At 53.9% G+C, this 18,299-nt stretch overlaps 1 protein-coding gene across 18 annotated transcripts in view; it reads right to left on the reverse strand.

Moving 5' to 3' along the window:
- The window catches only part of MYO18A (myosin XVIIIA), a 102,949-nt gene that overhangs the window by 72,371 nt on the left and 12,279 nt on the right, over positions 1–18,299 (reverse strand). The window lies entirely within an intron of this gene.

The raw sequence follows: 18,299 nt of genomic DNA on the forward strand, positions 1-18,299 counted from the left end.
GACTTACGCATCTGCAAAACGAGGGTTCTGCCCGCAGTGACTCTTCGGCATGGCCAGTATGTGACCGGTAAAATCTCAGTGAGTGAAAGGGTTTGGTTCTCAAAGTGCGGTCCCCAGACCAACAACCCCTCCCCGCTCCAGACCTACTGATTCAGAAACTCTGGAGATGGGGCCTAGCACCTGTGTTTCAGCCAGCCCTCCAGGTGATTTGGAGAGCCGCTGCTGTAAAGGAATTACTCGTGGTGTACCGTGGTCAACAGAGAGACCTCCCGGTCCAGCCAGCCTGGTTCAATCGTCGCTTGTCCATGCGGTAAGCCACACAGCTGAACTGAACTGTGATTTCGTCAGCTGTACAAGGCGGGCAGTAATAGTACCTACCACCAGGTTATTGTAGGCATCAAATGAATTAGTGCTTGCTCCAGGAACCGTGTCTAACACAAAAGTTTTCAATAAACTTATCTGAAAAAGAAAGTTTTCAATAGTTTTAACTATTATTATCTATCTGTGATCATGGGCAGGGGGAAGAAAAGCATCATAAGCAACATTTCCAGGTAACTGAAGACTATCCCCTTGAAGAGGCAAAATATTTTCTATTTTAAGTAGTTTTCTAAATCCTATGACTAATTTATAAATCATAAAAATAGACATTTTATAGATTCTCCTCTAAGTAAAACACTCTGAACCCATCTCAAACATCTCCAATTCTGAGCTTCCTCTTTTGAACCCACCTCGTTTCCATCCTGGATGTACTGGGGGGCACATTATCCCCCCTGTGAGGACTCTGGACCTCCCAGCCTGGCTCCTGTCCTACTTAATGCCCCTGGCCACTCTCAAAGGCCACCAGCCCTGTCCTAGGCACTGCAGCAACCTGCAGCCTCACTCCAGGCCCATGTTGGGAAGGCCAGATGCCCTCTGTGTCCGTGTATCTGCTTAATTCTCTTGTCCCCTCCCCTGTCGGGCCATCAGCTGTCACTCCGCCTGTCAGAGGGGGCCTGTCCCCAGTAGTCTCACTTCCTTCAAATAAGCAGTTTTTGCCAAAGGCTAGAAAACCAGATAACCAAGCCTGTTGTCACAGAGTCCAGAGGAGAGCAAGTAGATTACCAGAGAGCCACTCTCCGGTGAGCAAATGGCCTGGGTTTTCACCCACAGACTTACTGTCCTCTGTTTCAGCTGCCTGAGGGCCTTCTAGGCCCACCTTCCATTCAGCAGTACTCTGGAAGATGACTTCTGGGTGACCAAGGTGTCACTTTACCCTCAGAGTCTTGTTCTGAATTATTAGTCACCATGTGTGGGTCCACTCCTCTTTTCTATTCAGACGACTAGATCCTGTCAGTTCTGTCTCTGAGTTGACTCGTGTTACTGATGGAGATCATCTGCTTCCCTCGGTGACAAGGGCAAGCCTCGTCATTCAGAGGGGAAACCTGAGGCCCTGGCCACTCATTCAGCATCACACACAGCCACACACACAGTCCCTCTGCTGCCCAAAGGTTGGTGTTGCCTCAGGGCCTGGCCCGTGTCTCCAGTAAGCCCAACCTATGACCCCAGGGGGCCAAGCAGTCACTCCCAGCCAGCCCACCCCCAGCCCCCGGGGCCTGCCTCCTGCCATTTCCCTTTCCCCTTCTCCCTCCATCTCCCTCTCCCCAGCACGCCTTGCTCTCACTTTCTCAGGGAGATAGATCTTCCCACGTCCCTGCCCTAATCACCACCAGAGTATTTACTTTATAAGTAAATGCCTCTCTCCCTTGCCCAACCCTCCCATCTGTCAAGGTCCATCTCAAGTCTCACCTCCTTTATTAAGCCTTCCCTAGACCCCAAGGCCTGCCTGGTGACATAGTGGAAAGAGCACACACCTGCACTCAGACTCTCAGACTCGCAGTCAGACTCGCAGTCAGGCACACCTGGGTCTGAATCCCAGCTCGGCTTCTTTCTTGCTGTCTGACCTAAGGGAAAGTTATTCAGCTTCTCAGAGTTTCCAGTGTCTTGCCTTATAATGGTATACCTACTTTACGGGGTTGTGAGAATTTAAAGAGATAGTAGACGTAAAGCACCTGGCATTAGGCCTGGCAAACTGTAGGTAGTGATTAAATTATTATCAAAAACCACGGTCCTCACTGTCTACACCTAGATATCACCACATACACATGGCAGTTCTTTTGTATACCTAATACCGAGCTCTGCTAGATACAATGGAATCTGCATAGATACTATATGGATTTAGATTTGAAAGTCACTAGGCACACAGTAGGTGCTCAGTAAGTATCCACCGGATTTAACTAAACCTCTGAAAGGTACCGTGAGATACACTGGGTGGGACACAATAGGGAAAAAAGGGATATCCAGATACAGTCACAACTTCAGCTACTCTGCTCTCCCACGTTGGTGGTGGTGTGCGGTGAGTGAGAGGTCCTTAGCTCTGTGACCGGGCCCGGCAGGGTGGCTAAGCACCGCGGGGTGTCTACACAGGAGGCTCTGAGGAGTGAAGGAAGTCATTCCCATACTCACCTAGAAGTCATGTGCAATACCTCAAGGTGAACACTGTGGGGAAGCACAATGCCTGCTTCTTTTTCTGTCTCCTCACAACTAGACTATGAGCTTCTTGAGGCAGAGGTGGTATGTTTGTTGTCCACGGTTGTCCCCTGCACCCACCTAGCACTGGGCCCTGCTCAGAGACAGTGCTCGATACATGAGTGAGCGAGCAATTAAAACAAGATGAAGCAGACATAGTCCCTGGCCTCAGCAAACATACAGACCCGAAGAAGAGATAACAAATGTACCCAAAGAATTAGAGAGGAGGGAGGAAGGGAATTCCAGGGTAAAGGACTAGAATAATAGAAGGCAAGGAGTTGGGAAAGCATGAAACTGGACGAAGTGTAGGACACAGATAGGTAAATAAAGAGAGACAAAGCTGGAAAGGTCAGTGGGGCCAGATCATGCCACAGCGGACAGGTGTGGTTTCAGCTGCCCACGATCCATTCCTCCATCCTCTGCTTACAGCACCCCAATTTCCCCCTGGGGACCTACCCCAGCACAGGACTTGAGTCTGGCCCATGAGTGTGTCATATACCTGGACTGTAGGGATTAGTTCATGGAAGGCATATGACCCAATCAGTATCAAGGCCATAGAATGAAATGGAAATTATTGAAAGAATCACACTTCTTAGGGCGCCTGGGTGGTTAAAGCGTCTGCCTTCGGCTCAGGTCATGATCCCAGGGTCCTGGGATCGAGCCCCGCATCGGGCTCCCTGCTCCGTGGGAAGCCTGCTTCTTCCTCTCCCACTCCCCCTGCTTGTGTTCCCTTTCTAGCTGTGACTCTCTCTGTCAAATAAATAAATAAAAAGAATCGCCCTTCTTTTCCCACAAGACCTGAACCTGGTGCTATGCCATTTTGCCACCATTTGTCTGAGGACCAAGCCAGTACGGAAAATGAACTGAGAGACAGAAAAGGCCTGCGTTCTAGATAAAGCTGAGCCTATAACCAGTTCTACCCGCTGCATGTTTCAGATGTTTGAGCCCACGCGTTTCTTCTTTTTAAACCAGGTCAGCTGGGCTCCGTCACTTGCAACTGAAAGGGCGGTACCTGAGGACAAAAGTGAGGTAAGCAGCCTAAGGACAAAGTAGGCACATTCTGAGCACTAGCCACAGGTCAGTGACAGCGCAACTTGTTTTCCTCACAAAACCCTGAGAGGTGAGTGCTGCGAAAGAGGAATGGTGGTTTGGGAAACTGAGGCTTAACAGAGGTTAAATAACTTGCCTGCAACCACACAGATAGTGATTGGCAAGGCCAGGGTGAGGACTCTAGTCATTCTGACTCCAGAGCCCTGCTCCTTCCACTCTGCCTCCTGCCTGGAAAACAGTGGGAGTCATAGCAGGTTTCTGGAGAGTGAAGGGGCATGATTAAACCCAGGCTTTAGGAATGCTGATCTAACAGAAGGATGCTGGGAAGCAAAGGAGGCTGGAAGCTGAAAGACCATTGGAAGTCAAGATGATGGCTAGAGGAAAGATGTGTGTGTGGGGGGGGGGGGGTCTGCCCTATTCTGGCAGTTGGAAGAGAAGGTGATGCAAGACAGAGACTTGGTGGCTACAGGAGAGGCTATGAAATGGGCACGAAGATGGGGGAGGGGTGGCGGTCGGGAAGATCTAAAGCCTCCAAGGTTTCAAGCTGTCAAGATTTCAAGAGAACAGTCTGAAGCCACTATCCAAAACAGGAATGTCAGATGGAGGCTGATTCAGAAGGAGATAGCTTGAAAAACATTGAACCTGGCGTTCTACTTAACATCTTAAAAGAATACTCCTCTGACCCTTTGTCTCTCTAGATTCTCTTTAAATCAAAACTCCTTTAAAAAAAGGCATGGATGGGGGCGCCTGGGTGGCTCAGTCTTTAAGCGTCTGCCTTCGGCTCGGTCATGATCCCAGGGTGCTGGGATCGAGCTCCACATCGGGCTCCCTGCTCGGCGGGGGGGGCCTGCTTCTCCCTCTCCCGCTCCCCCTGCTTGTGTTCCCTCTCTCGCTGTGTCTCTCTCTGTCAAATAAATAAATAAAATCTTAAAAAAAAAAAAAATAAAGCCGTGGATGGATACTTATCATATAGTGTTTCTATAATTACTAATTTGCAATGTATAAAATGTCATTAATAGAACTCCTTATTTAGGAAAGTTAGGGGGCATGCGTCGTTTCAGGGGGGTGATGAAAAGTGCAAGCCCAGGGCTGGACCCAGACATTCCTGTCCCCGAAGCGATCGACGGCCGTGGCCCGTGGGAGCCGGCGGTCTCGGCGGGTGGGAGCCGGGTCAGCCCCAGGCCCGAGCCCCAGCCGCGCTTCCGGTCCCGGCCCACCAGCCGGCTGACGCAGGGGCGGAGCCGGGGAGGGGCCAGCTCCCGCACAGGCGCAGTGCGCCCGGAGCCACAGGACGCACCCGCCCTGCAGCGCCTCCGGAGCCCGGCAGAGGGCGGCCGCCCCCTTCTCGCCCGCCCCGGCCGCCGAAGCCGCGGGATTTCACCTCCGAGGGCTGGCGTCCAGGCCACGCCCCCAAGAGGCGTCCCCCGGGAGCTCGAGACCAAGGGGGCTGCCGCGGCAAGATGGCCTCTCGCTTTATCCTGGAAGGGTACGGCGAGAAGGGGCAGCGCTGAGCTCGGCGCCGCCTTTGTTTTAATTACCGCTCCTTCCCCCCAACCCCAGACAGCCCCTGCATATAGTGGGCACTCAATAAATGCTTACTGATGGAATAAAAGGGATGAGTGAATGAATAACTGAATAAACAGAAGACTCGGGGACGCTTGGAACCTGTGTGCTGGGAGGAGGTCTGGGACTAGCAGTCTAGGAAAGTCGGGGGAAGGGGGGGTGCCCCAGATCACTGCCCCCACTATCACTGAGGCTTAGGGCTCGGCACTCCCCCCAGCCCCTGCCTTAGCACACTCAAGGGTTTGCTCAGAGCCTGGTGACACCACATCTCAGGGGCACAGAGCCAAGTGGTGACATCTGGGCTCGTCCTCTCTGCTAAGACTAGGAGTCTGTCCCCTCAGAGTCAGATCCTGGCTGCCTGCAGAGACCACTCCAGTAGGTCTGCTGCTCCCCGAGGACTCTCAGCTGCGGGGGATTTCCTCATGGCCCCTGGGGATTTCCAAACTGCCTCTGCTTCGCCAAGCTCCCACAAGGCCCAAAGCCAAGGGCGGGCCTTGACAAAATCCTCCAGACCCCTGCCCAAATCCCACCCAGACTTGGTTCACTTCTGAGTCTACCAAATGTACCACATACACAATATTCCCATCCCCAACCCCCTCTGGCAGACATGAGAGAATAAGCATAATGAACTATTGTTCTCTTTTTCACATAAACGACAACTCTTTTCTATTTCCAGAGAAGAAAAAAAAAGGACAGCTAGTTTAAGGGTCAGCCACACGAATTTAAATAAAACAACAGTAAGGTGTTCCTGGGTGTGAGAACTGGAAACCTGTGGTGCTTATTTTCAGAGTCAGGGAGGCTGCTTTAGACAAGCCTCGGGTTCCTCCAAACACTGGACACTCAATACACATTTGAGGATCTGTGTGTTCACCTCTGGAGGCCCTGATTGGGCCTGTTTCTAGAACCCTTTAAAAATAAAGCTCAAACTCAATCTCCATAGAAGTAGGAAGGGTGAAGCAAAAGCTTCTCCTTTTCCTACCAACCTACCACCTCCACATTAACAGCCTTGGCCAAATCCACTGGGGCGTGTGAGCACCTGTGTTACAAGGCTGGGCAGAAAACATGCTTGGCAAGGTGGGGAAGCGCTGCCCCAGTTGTGGAGGCACATAGCCAGGGACCTGTCGGCCCTGGGGCATCAGGATTCCAGAGTTGGTGAAGCGTAGAAATTGCCAGAGAGGACAAGCCTTCCTTCTTGAGAGGAAGGGAAAATGCCACTATCCCCAGCCTCACCAGGGGGACTGCAAGAGGAGAGAAGCCTTCAAGAGCACCCCACCATTTTTTTTCCGAGAGCTATCTGGCGCTGCACTGTTCAATGCAGTAAGCACTAGCCATGTGTGGCTACTTAAATTTAAGTTAAATCGAAACAATGGGAATACTTCTGATTAAATTCAAACAAAAGAAATTTTTTTTTTTAAAGGTTCAGTTCCTCAGTCATGCCAGCCACATGTTAGGTGCTCAGTAGCCACATATGGCTAAATGGCTACCAAGTTGGAAAGCACAGACTGGAACATTTCCGTCTTGGCCGAGTGTCCTATTGGACAGGTCTGATCTAGAGAGTCCCCTTTTCAGCTTGTCCTGGTCATCCTTGCCGAAGACTCCCTCAGGTGTTGCCCCTGACCCCCTGCTGTTCTCTCCCACCCCCTGCCCCAGAGTCTGTCGAGGCTCCTGTCCCCCTGTGCCTTGCCTTGAACCCTAGGCCTCAGAAAGAAGTGGGGAAGGGGGCCACCACTAAGCCACAATTTAACAACTAGCCAGGGAGCAGAAGCCAGATGCAGAGGGGCTTAAAAGGCAAAGCTGAATGGAAGCCAGCCCTCACTCCAAGGCATCCCAGGCCTGGGAGAAAGCCCCTTAGTGCCACACAATCGTTCCTTGTTTCTGCAGCGTCTCTGGACCATGCATGGGTAAGACATCTGGAATGTAGTGGCCTGAGGGCTTCCCCACACCACTCGATGCCGGACTCATCTGATGTTAGGGCTCTCAGAGAAAGACGTCCCAGCAGAACCCTGAACTGTCAAGGGCAAATAAGGCCAACAAAGCCTCGTTCTGAGCAGCATGCCAGGAGTTCTGCCCATGGGGCAATGGGGACCGTAACTGGCCACCTCCCTGCGTCACTCTCTGGAGGAACCAAATGAGGAAGAGGGGGAGGAGGACATGGTGGAGAAAGGACTTCCGGGTGTGCTCGCCATGCTAGAGAGGCCCAAACAAGCTCCCCCAGCCCTGGATCCATGGAGGAACAAGGGAACAGGAAGGACATGGATCTGACAGCTACCAGTCTCTCACAGGGTGCTTCATATGAAAGGTTTTGCCACAGTACTTAGAAAATCCAAGTGGGAGTGTTTGGGTGAGCTCATATGTGTGATGAAGGAGCAGAGAACAGACCCAGGAAAGGGTACGGTCGGGGCTGCCTCTCTGTTCTGTGCCTCGCATTCTGGCCTCAGTTCCTGCTTCACCCTAATCCAGAAGCAAGACGGGCATGAAGAAACAAAATGCTGTTTTAGAGAGACCACCAAAAAGTGCAGAAGTCTGTCCCACTGGAAAACAAATGGGTAGAAAGAAGCCTGGTATTCCAAAGTTGGCATCGGCCAAGAATCTGACTGGAGGCAGTCATGGGAAAAGGAGCACAATTTTAAAGATGCATCGAACTACAAACTAGTTTGGACAAACTCTGAGCCTGTCATGTGGCTCTGAGTAAACGTGGGGACCAATCTGGGTCTTATTTCCCTGTCTTCACCTGGAGGGCCCTTTGGGGAAAAGCACCATTCTGGGGACAAGAGTAAAGTGCCCCGCACCGCCCCCCTCCCGCCCCCCTGCCCCCAGCAGCAGAGCTGAGTCAGTAACAGGCCTGTGGCATTCCTGGGCAGATGGCCCATCAAGCTCCCGGGCACCAAGTACCTCCCAGCACCTTACAGACAGATTAATGATGAGGATAACGCTATTCTAAGTGATTTACGGGTATTGATTCATTTAATCCTTAAAACAACCTTATAATAAAGTATTATTATTATTTTACAGAGGAGGAAAGTGAGGCACAGAGAAATTAAATCATTTGCCCAAGGTCACACAGATAGTAAGTAGCAGAGTCAGGATTTGAACCCAGGGGTCCAGCTCCAACGTCCATGTTGTACCCAATATACCCCAGTGTACTACCAACATATACATCATCATCTGCATCTTCCCATCTGTGGGCCCTTCTGCCTGTGCTGCCTGCCTCCTTCTCCTCCCCGAATGAGCTGAAAGCAGTTCCTACAGCCAAAACCAGCCCTTCCATCCAACTTCATATTTGCCAAGCATCTGTTCCTATAGCAACAATAAGATCTGCAGTTTTCAGATTTTTGAAGAGAATGAGTAGGGAGGGAGAGAGGGGACCCTTTATAGCATGGGTCCCTCTTTCAGAGAGACCTGAAAACCGGTGTGTTAAGGCCTTGATGGGAGCCAGAAAATTCTGCCATGCCCTGCCCCGGACACCAAGTCCTCTGGTCTGCACAGAGAAGGGGAAGGCCAGTTAGAAGGATTCGAAGCTGGTGGCAGAAATGCTTTGGAAGCGTCTGGGAGAAAAAGACACCCAGGCTAAATTCTGCAGGGTATGTGTGTGTGTGTCCCAAGCCATTTGCAAATTGCGTGTCCTGTCACAGAGCCTGGTTCTGCGCCATAGGGCAAGGCCAGGTAGTGACGGGGGTGGTGGCAGGGAGCAATAAAGAAGCTCTAGAAGAGGAACGCAGACAGGCACCTGCGTGCCTGTAGGGGGTGGTGCACCTCCTGCCAGAGAGGGTGAGAGTATTCTGGGTGGGGTGGTCAGGCGGGTGGGTACCCCTCAACGTCGCTACGCCTAGGCCTTATTCCAGCCTGCCACCCCCAACCTCATTTAAACAAGAAACACCCGTCATGGTCCAGAAATCCTGAGGCCAGAAGCAGGATCACGGCAGGCCGCCCATGCTAAGGGGAACAGGAATGTTTGCTGGTCGCTTGATTCTAGGAAGACAGCCCACAACAGTCCCCCGGGCTCCTCAGGCAGTAGGCCCAGTTTCCTTTCAGTGTCTATTGAACTTGATGCATGGCCAAGTGAGTTGGGGACTCGACCTTACCCGGTGTCTGTGCCCTTTAGGTAACCGAGGCCCCCTGCAGGGGAGGATCCCAGGCTGTGCCAGGCCCAGCACAAGCTAAGTCCCCAGTGCCTAAAGTGCCAGGCCCTCAGGCTTCCCCAGTCTAGATGGCTCCAAGGATGGCAAGCTAGACAATGCCAGGAGGAAACCTTCCACTGTTCTAAGCCAGCTTCTGCAATGGGTTCCACAACCAGACCAGTCCATGGATGAGAGAGGCGCAGGCCGGGAGAGGCAGGACGAGGGCTCCCAGCAGGAAAAACCAGCTGGGAGACAGTATCAGACCCTGCTCCTCACCCTCTCCCTGGAAGGCGCCACTGGAATCTGCAGACACTTTCTCCATGGTGAGATGGGGCTGGGCATGAAACTGGGTGTCACAGAGAGTCATGACTGTCTCATGCTGCCTGACAGCGCCGTCACTGCTTGGCCTCTAGCCCATGCCATCCTGGGCTGAGACCTATCTCTTTGCAGATGTCTTCTGTTCTAGAGAAAGCACAGGCCTCCTGGTCACAGGGATGGCATCTTCAGCCTTTCTCCTCCACAGAACCGAGCCCACAGGGTGACATGGGGCAGGTGCTCTTCAAGGCTTCCTGACATCCCACCTCGATTGTGCCAAGGCTCCAGGGCCATTCACATCCGGCCTTCCTACAGCCCAGAGTCATGCCCCCCTCCCCCCACCCCCATCTCCCAGCCTTCTTCTGCCCAGAGCCAGGGGCAGCCTCAGTCTTACTGCCAGGAAAAAGAGCCTAGGAAGCACCCTATGAGAAATCTCCCCTCCCTGTGGGTACCCTGTACGCCATAGGGCCTGACAGTGAGAGAAGCTGGGGAGGGAGAGAGGAAGTGAGTCAGCTCCTTGCAGAAATGGGAGTGGAAGGGAGGGGCCAGCAGAACTGAGATCAAGGGGCAAAGGGCACAGAGGCCGGAAGGGTCACTAAGAGAGGGAACCAGGCCTTGGAGGCATTATGGGGCCCACTGAGAGGGGACAGATAAGGGTGACACAGTCAGCAGGGCTGGGTGGCCCCCACAGGCCAGAGAACCTGGGTCTGGCAGCCACAGCCCCACCTGAAGATGGAATCCAAGGCAGCTCTCCTTCCTGACTCACTCACCGGGGGAGGAAGGGAGGCTTGTGGGATATGGCCAGCCACGTTCTTTCCTCACTGAGGGAGAGTTTCTGGTGCCCAAGGCCTCCCACTGCCTCTCCTGAGCTCCACAGCTCCTGAAGCCCAGGTTCTGCCTGACCCAGTGGAGAGACAGATGTTTGCATTTCCCATGGAGGATGGGAGTGGGGCCTCGGCCCCAAGAGCAGAGCAGTTGGGGTGCCCTAGCAAGTACCCTGGCCCTCTCTGGCAGCCGCTGCCCATGTGGGAGCTGTCCCCGGGCTCCAGCTGGAATCCATTGCTCTGACTGGGAAAAATCTTTGCTGTGAAAATTCCCAGCCTGCTGACATTCCAGCACGCAGGCAGAGCAGGAAAGCAACCGAAGGAAAGAGGGAGCCGTGAGCCCTGCTGGGCCACATCCTCCTCCCTCAGAGACCTGCAGCCAGGACAACAAGCACATTGCTCCCAGGTCCCCTGGGCTACACACTGTGTGACCCCCGTATAACCCCAAATCTGCTTCTCACCCAAGCCCGGGGCCTTCCCAAAGACGCCAGTGCGGGGCCAGGAGGCAGGCCATCCCACGACCTGCTCCTGGATGCCTAGAGCCCATGTCTCCTCCATTCCTGTGGGGGATGCTGAGTGCCCAAGGACAGATGAAGCAGGGTCTGGGGATGAAGGTGGGACAGGTACTGCAGACAAGTCACCTAGTTGAGTCGGGGAGGGGGAGGGTTCTAGGAACCAAAACTGAGGTAAATGAGGAAAACCATGCAGAGAGAATGGGAAACCAGTTCCTGAGCAGAAAACCATCTTCTTTCCTTCAACAAACATCCAACAACTATCACGAAGCCCTTCAGCGCTGGAGAAATAAGATAACTAATTAACGACAGCCTTAATGACTGTTATGAAAGACAAGGAGGTGACAACTCAGAGGGTCAGGGAAGGCTTCCCTGAGGAAGCACATTCAAACTGGGCCAATGTGTATGAGGGCATGAGGATACGCAAGGAAAAGCATGACAGACATAAGGAACAGCAGGGACTCAATGGTAGAAGCCAATGAGAACTCTTCGTTGCACACCCACTACCTGCGAGGCCCTCCGCCAGGCCAGTGCTCCTCACCTTCTCCCCACAGTGTGCACTAGGAAGCAAGAACGTACAGCCCTGGGGCGCCTGGGTGCCTCAGTCGTTAAGTGTCTGCTTGCGACTCGGGTCATGATCCCGGGGTCCTGGGATCGAGCCCCGCGTTGGGCTCCCTGCTCGGCAGGAAGCCCGCTTCTCCCTCTCCCACTCCCCCTGCTTGTGTTCCCTCTCTCGCTGTCTCTCTCTCACTGTCACATAAATAAATAAATAAAATCTTAAAAAAAAAAAAAAAAAAAGAATGTGCAGCCCCCATGCAACAGAAGAGGACATATTCTCAGTCAGAGGTGACTCTCTGGGGATCCTGCCACCCCAAGTACTGCAGAGGTCCGTACGAGCGTGTCGGTAAGGGCCAAACAGGCCAGGGGCACCATCCTCGCCCCCCAGGGTCTAGTAGGAGAGATGAGTAACGGGCAAAGTGTGTGCCCCTGCACCACCCTCAAGGGACCACCCCCAAACACTGCCGAGACAGATGCTGCTTCTTTTCCTAAGGCTTTCCTCAGCCATGCTTCCCAGTCCCTCTCCCGGCTCCCATCCGATTAAATCCCACCTGTTGCCATGTGGGCTCGCTTCCTCTGGCTAATCTTGTGGACAGAAAGAGCAGCCGACACACCCTTCTGTTGCTCACCATCCACAGAACAAGAGTCACTCCTCGCTTCCCTTCCCCTTCTGGAGGAGAGGCTGATAGGACAGAGGCCATGGGCCGGCCAGTGGGTTTACAAGGGTACCCAGATACTGCGTTCCCCTACCTTATTCAGCGCACTCCTGGAGGGCAAGGAGCTGATGCCCCAAATTCAACTCCTGACAAGTAACTTTAAATAACCTTGAAACCTTCGGCCAGAGACTTACCCTTAACCTCTCCGTGATCCGGTAGACTATTGCACTACCTATTTCAAAGGGTTGTTGGGCACATTAAATGAGTTAGTATGTGTCAAACAGCTAGAGCAGTGCCTACCGTAGAGTGAACGCTAGCCATGATCCTCACCCTGGCTGTCAGCTCCCATGCCCTGCCCCCAAGGCATTTCTGTTGAGCTGAATCTTTTTTTTTTTTAATTAATTTATTTGACAGAGAGAGAGACAGTGAGAGAGGGAACACAAGCAGGGGGAGTGGGAGAGGGAGAAGCAGGCTTCCCGCTGAGCAGGGAGCCCGATCCCAGGACCCTGGGATCATGACCTGAGCCGAAGGCAGACGCTTAACGACTGAGCCACCCAGGCGCCCCCGTTCAGCTGAATCTTTACCGGATCAATTAAACACCACCTAGGGAGCCATGCATGTGCTATGAGCCACCCTGGGACAAACACCCTACCTGCTTCCCCACCCCAGAGTCCTGCGAAGCGGCCGGGCTGAGCCTTGCCAGGGGAGACTGTCATGCCCTGATTCTGAGAAACCTATGGCGGGAGACTAAGGCAGCCAGAGTGGGGACCCAGGTCAGAGGAAATAGTTTCCCAACCAAACTGGAGCCAACAACTGAAAAAATAAGCTTTGCTGACACTGTCCCCTGTATTTAACAGAACAGAAGCGGCTGCCAAACAGCACGCCGGACTCTGAGCTGGTCTCCCCCACCCCCCACCACCAGCAAACTGCACGGCAGGAGGTGGGGAGCCATGAAGACCCCACTCCTTCTCAGCGGCTGTCTGGCACGGTGGGCGCCCCCAGTGCTGCTGGAAGCCTGGGGCACATCCATACCCGCTGCCCAGGACTGACAATGGAGGCGCCAGGCAGCCCCGGGGGCCGGGGAGGGGGCTCCCCAGCTGGGTCGCCAGCGCCCACCCCCACCGACGCAGCTCTCCACCTCCAGCCCCAGCAGCTCCGCGGTGTTGGGGTGGCGGGGAGCGCTGCTGGCAGGCGGACCGCGTGCTTGTGGTTTCTGGGAAACACTGTAGAGATCTGCAGCATTTTTAAAATACTTGTGCTCCCACCCGCCACACACCCCCCTTCACCCCACTCCTCACCCACCCCCAGTCTGGGTGTTTGCATATCTGGTATTTTCCAGAACCATTTCAACGTAAATAAGAGATTAGAAGGGAGCAGAGGACGGGGTGGCCAAGGGTAGCAGGGTGGGCCCCGGGGGGGCCTCTCCAGAGCAGGAAGGGGCCAGTGCAGGCCACCTCAAACCAAGGCCCTGCCCCCACACCAGGGCTCCAAGCAGTGCCTGCGAAAACAACCAATGACCATGACATGTACCCACACCCAGCTCAATGTGGCCTGGGCACCGTGCCCACCACCCACAGACTGGGTGGCCAGGGCACTCTGGGGCTGCCGTCCGTCTAGCAGCTCATCGGGAAGAAGGCAGAATGTGCCACTGAGGACAGAGAAGGGAGACCTAGCGGAATAGAAATGACCCTGTCCACCATGCTATCCTGCTGGTCCCATGCACCCCACTAATCCAGGATAGATAATCCCCAAGATGCTCCCAAAGACCTTTCACCCACCAGCTCTCACGCCCTCAACACGTCCCCACTGGCCACCTCATCACCAAAAGAACTGAGTTTGGGTTCTACCCTGAGCCCCCAGGTCAAAGATCTCACATGGTGAGATTGATGTCAGAAGTGCCTAAAGCTTTGGAAAACATGAAGTAAGAATTTTCTGTTTCAAACAAACAAAACCCAAAAACCCCGTCCGAGGATTATTGGAAGTACCATTAGGAACAGAGGTGTTCTAAAACACTGAGCCCAGGCAGCACCCAGCAGCTCCACCATCACCAGAAGCCCCAGGGGAAGCCCATTGCTCAGAAGCTGGCCTGGCAGACCTGGAACAGGCCAATTTTCTGTCTCTCCTTGGTATCCCGCAGATCCTACTCCTGAAAGTCCCCAGGGGCCCGGGAACGAGGTTGGTGAGGCTCATACAGCTTCTGTCCAGGGGTCTAGGGCTTCCTGGCATAGGGGCCCCCGCTCTTCTCCCAGATGCAGGCAACCCCAAACCGCCGGTCTCCTTTCAGGCCACTGGTGTCCCATCTGCGGGCCTGAGATGCTGGGAAAAGCTAGGGAGCGCCCAGCATGCCAGGTCTTCCTGGCTGTCTCTGAGGACAGGGCTACAGGGAAAGGGTCGGAATAAAAGCATCACGAGTTCCCCTTGGAAAGAAAACCTTACCAGGAGCAACGATGGGAAAGCACATCAGGGTGGGTTAATTAAGGAAGCAGCAAAATTACCTTCCCTGGATGCCTTTAGAGACGGGGCAGAGGGAAATGTACTAATCATCATCCTAGGCATTGACTACCTACCGAAATCTACGAAAGGTGGTTTACACAGACGTGACAACCTCTTAAGGAACCTCATAGCCCTAGAGCCTTTGAGTACAAACCCCACGGCCAAAGGGAGAAGAAACTGTATCACAGATCTCCGGGAAAGGCCTGACAGCTCCACATAGAGCCCGAGGAAGCAGGCCTGACTGGCAGGGGGTGGGTGCCTTCCTGGAAACCCCCACCTCACCCCTCCCACAATAACTTCGGAAACTCAGGGAAACGGAGCTTTCTGGGCAGAGCTCCCCTGCAGGCTAGCTCTTGGTGGCAGGGGGACAACCACATCAGCTGGGGGTTAGCAGGTGGGCTTTTCTGGGCTTAGCAGAAACATCCTACACCCTTACTCCCTGTGATGGGCCCGCTGAGGATACAAATGGAAAGGACTGGCTCTCTTCTCTCCCAGGCCCTTGTCCTTCTCAGTGGGCCCTTGACTTTCCCACTCAGATTCATGGCGCGGGAGAAAGGAATTTTGATCCAACTGGGGTTTTAAGATCCTCGTCTGTACCAACACCCCCTTTCATCTCACCAGACTCAGGGAATGCTTTGCCTTTAGACAATTTAAGAGTAACTGATCCAAAACCAAATACCCTAAAACACTTTCCCTGAGGAGCCAAGGAAGGAACTTAGCATCTTCCTCCAAAGCTGACATCCCACTTGGCTCTCCTCTCCTCCATCCCCCACACCAGTCAGTCACGTCTGAAATCTCTCTCCATCTCCACTGCTGTACTCAAGTGCGGGCCTCCATTCCACTAGGATGACAATGACAGGGCCCTCACTATTTTCCCCACAGCCGCCCTTGCTACACCCAGAAGCATTCCCCACGAGCAGCCAGAGAGATTTTCTAAAATCTGTTCCTATCACTCCCTGATTAAACAGCTTCTTGCCCTTTGGTTGAAGTTCACATTCCTTAGGCTGGCTCACAAGGGCCTTCGTGACCTGTCCCCTGCTGGCCTCTTCTGCTGCTTCTCTCAATCCTCATTCCCCACGCACTGTCCCCCCAGCCTTACCCGCCCCTGCCCCCACAATGTGTCATTCTCTCTCCAACTTCCCGGTCTTGGTCTGTGTCTCTCACAGCCTTCCCCTTCCTCCTGCCTCCCCTGCATTCATCTCCCACCCGGACAGCAGCTCTCCCTGTGATCACTCCCAAGGCTGGACTTCCAGTCCCTCCTCTGTGTTCCCTGGGACCCCATACTGGCCCCTGTGGGGGAGCTCCTCAAATGGCACTGTCATCTGCTACCTGACTATCTCTTCCGCTAGACTATGAGTTCCCAGGGGCTGGGGCTATGTCCTGCTCACTGCTGGCTCCCAGGATCTAGCACACAGTTGGTGCTCAACAAATGTCTGTTTAATGAGTGGAGTGGAATAGAAGATAGCGGAAGAAGAGCTGCCTCTCCCAGTTTCTATTGGGGCTCCATGTCTATCCTCCTACTGTGGCTCACCCCTACTCCCAGTGGGATCTTGCCAGCAGCTACAGGGACACATGAAGGTGTGAGCCACGCATTCTGGACATGCATCATCTGAGAAGGAAACGCGAGGGGCTGTCTCTCCCTGGGGCCTTCTGAACAGGCCATGGAAAGGAGCCATGAGGCCTGGTCTCCATCCGTGTGCCGAGAGAAGAGATGGCCAGCCGGTTCCCTCAGAGTTCCCTGGGGACGGACAATGTGTGGACACAGTTGATGGATGACCTGATGGGCAGGGTGGCCGCCAGGAGCCGTCCTCGTGGGGCCAGAGTTGTCAGGGTACCCCGCCCAGGAGCCTCGAGGAAGTGGAAAGACTCTTCTTGGCATGGAACTGAGCTGAGAACCGCTGCCAAGAAAAGAAGCCGGAGTGGGAGTGGGAGGAAGAGGAGGAGATGGAGGAAGAGAGCTGCGGTAGAGGCCGCAGCGCTCCCACACCAGCCTCGGGTCTGTCCCAGGAGGCCGGGATGCGGGGCCCACTCTGCTCCTCTCTGCTGTGGCCTGAGTCCCTGCCACCTGCCAGGGAGGAAAAGATGCGGGGCTTCCGCAGCCCTATGCTTCTCACTGTTCTCTCAGATGGCTCTTGGAGACTCATGAGGATGGAGCTTGCTGTGTGTCCCCTGCCAGATCCCCTAGGCATCAGCCTGGGGAAGAAGTCCTCTGGGCACCGCTGGGCTTGCCCCACGGGGGCTAAAGCAAGCCAGCATCTCAGGGATACCAGCTCTAGCTGGAACGTGGACTCTACCAGCGCCTCCAAAGCTGAACCATCCCCTTCCCCAGGGAGGGAGGGGCAGCAGCCCGTGGGCAAGGGAGAGTGGCTGAGAAATATGAGATGCCAGGATGATCCCTAGGCTATAAAGAGAAAACGAAATAGCATCTGGGATGCCAGGCCCAGGGCCCCCCAGAGGCCTGTGCTGTGGTTCAGCAGGGAGCTGGCAACAACCCCCCCAGGGGATTCATTCTTGAAGAAGAAAATTCCGTCTGTTAAAAATAACATTAGCTTGGGAGAAGTAGACAGACATGGCAACATCGTATGGGGCTTTGGCTCTGAGATAAAGACCACTCCCTCCACACCGTGGTTCCCTGAGCTCAGTCTACTCCAGTGACTGACACGCAGTAGGTGCTCTATGTGAGTTTCTGGAATAAATGAGTCCAGGTCCTGCCCTGGATTCCACACCAGGCTCCCTCCCACTCACTACCCCTTCCTGACTAGCAAAACTGGCTGACCTCCACCGGGCTCAGGGTAAAGGAAGGTCTGGAACCCACCGCCAGTGCTTCCTGCCAGACTCTGACCCTGACGCTCCCAGGCCCTCCGGGCCCTCCATGCCGCTAGGCTGAGCCACCATCTGAGCATCCGCTTCCCCTCCCGGGGAGAAAGCTAGCACCAGGACTCTGCCTGCTTCCTTAGCGTTTCCTCCCACTTCTGACTTTGACACATCTGGCCAGCCACTTAGTGCTGAAAGGTGCTGGCCAGGCTGTGCACTGGGTCAGATAGCCACAATCCTAAAACCCGCAGCTAGGAGATAGGGATGGCCAGAGGCCAACCTGTCCTTCATGTTCTGTCTCCAGGTGGAACATTCCAAACTGATACGGTGCCACCCTATCAAAAGACCCCTGGGGTTAGAGATCACTGATCCCCTGGAAACCCTCTCATACATAGAATCTAAACCTTTTCTGCCCCTATGTCACCCCTTCCACTGCCGTTTTGTGTGGGCAGGATAACAGCTGGGGTCTCAGGGACAGTCAGGTCTTACTATTTCTGTAGGCTAGATATGTTACGTTTCCAGGTGTTTTCTTCCCCCAGGAGAGGTAATAAAGACTCTTAGAGCCCAGGTGATCTGTATAAATCAGGTCCAGTCACTCCCCCGCTTCAAACCCTACAATGGTCCCGTTTCACTGGGACAAAAATCTAAACCCCTGTCGTGACTTACAAGGTCCTCCATGATCCGGCCTCTGCTTATCTCTGCAACCTTACCTCCTATTCAACTCCTCATTCAAGGACAAGAGGAGGTCTGAAGTCATCTTACCCAAGAGCTAGCAAAACAGCCGCACAGCCCAGATGTTCCATGACAGCCCTGATTTGAAATAATTTATCT

This window comes from Leptonychotes weddellii, chromosome 15 (genome assembly GCF_054177405.1).
Source record: "Leptonychotes weddellii isolate Sample4059 chromosome 15, ASM5417740v2, whole genome shotgun sequence".
Classification (NCBI taxonomy): domain Eukaryota; kingdom Metazoa; phylum Chordata; class Mammalia; order Carnivora; family Phocidae; genus Leptonychotes; species Leptonychotes weddellii.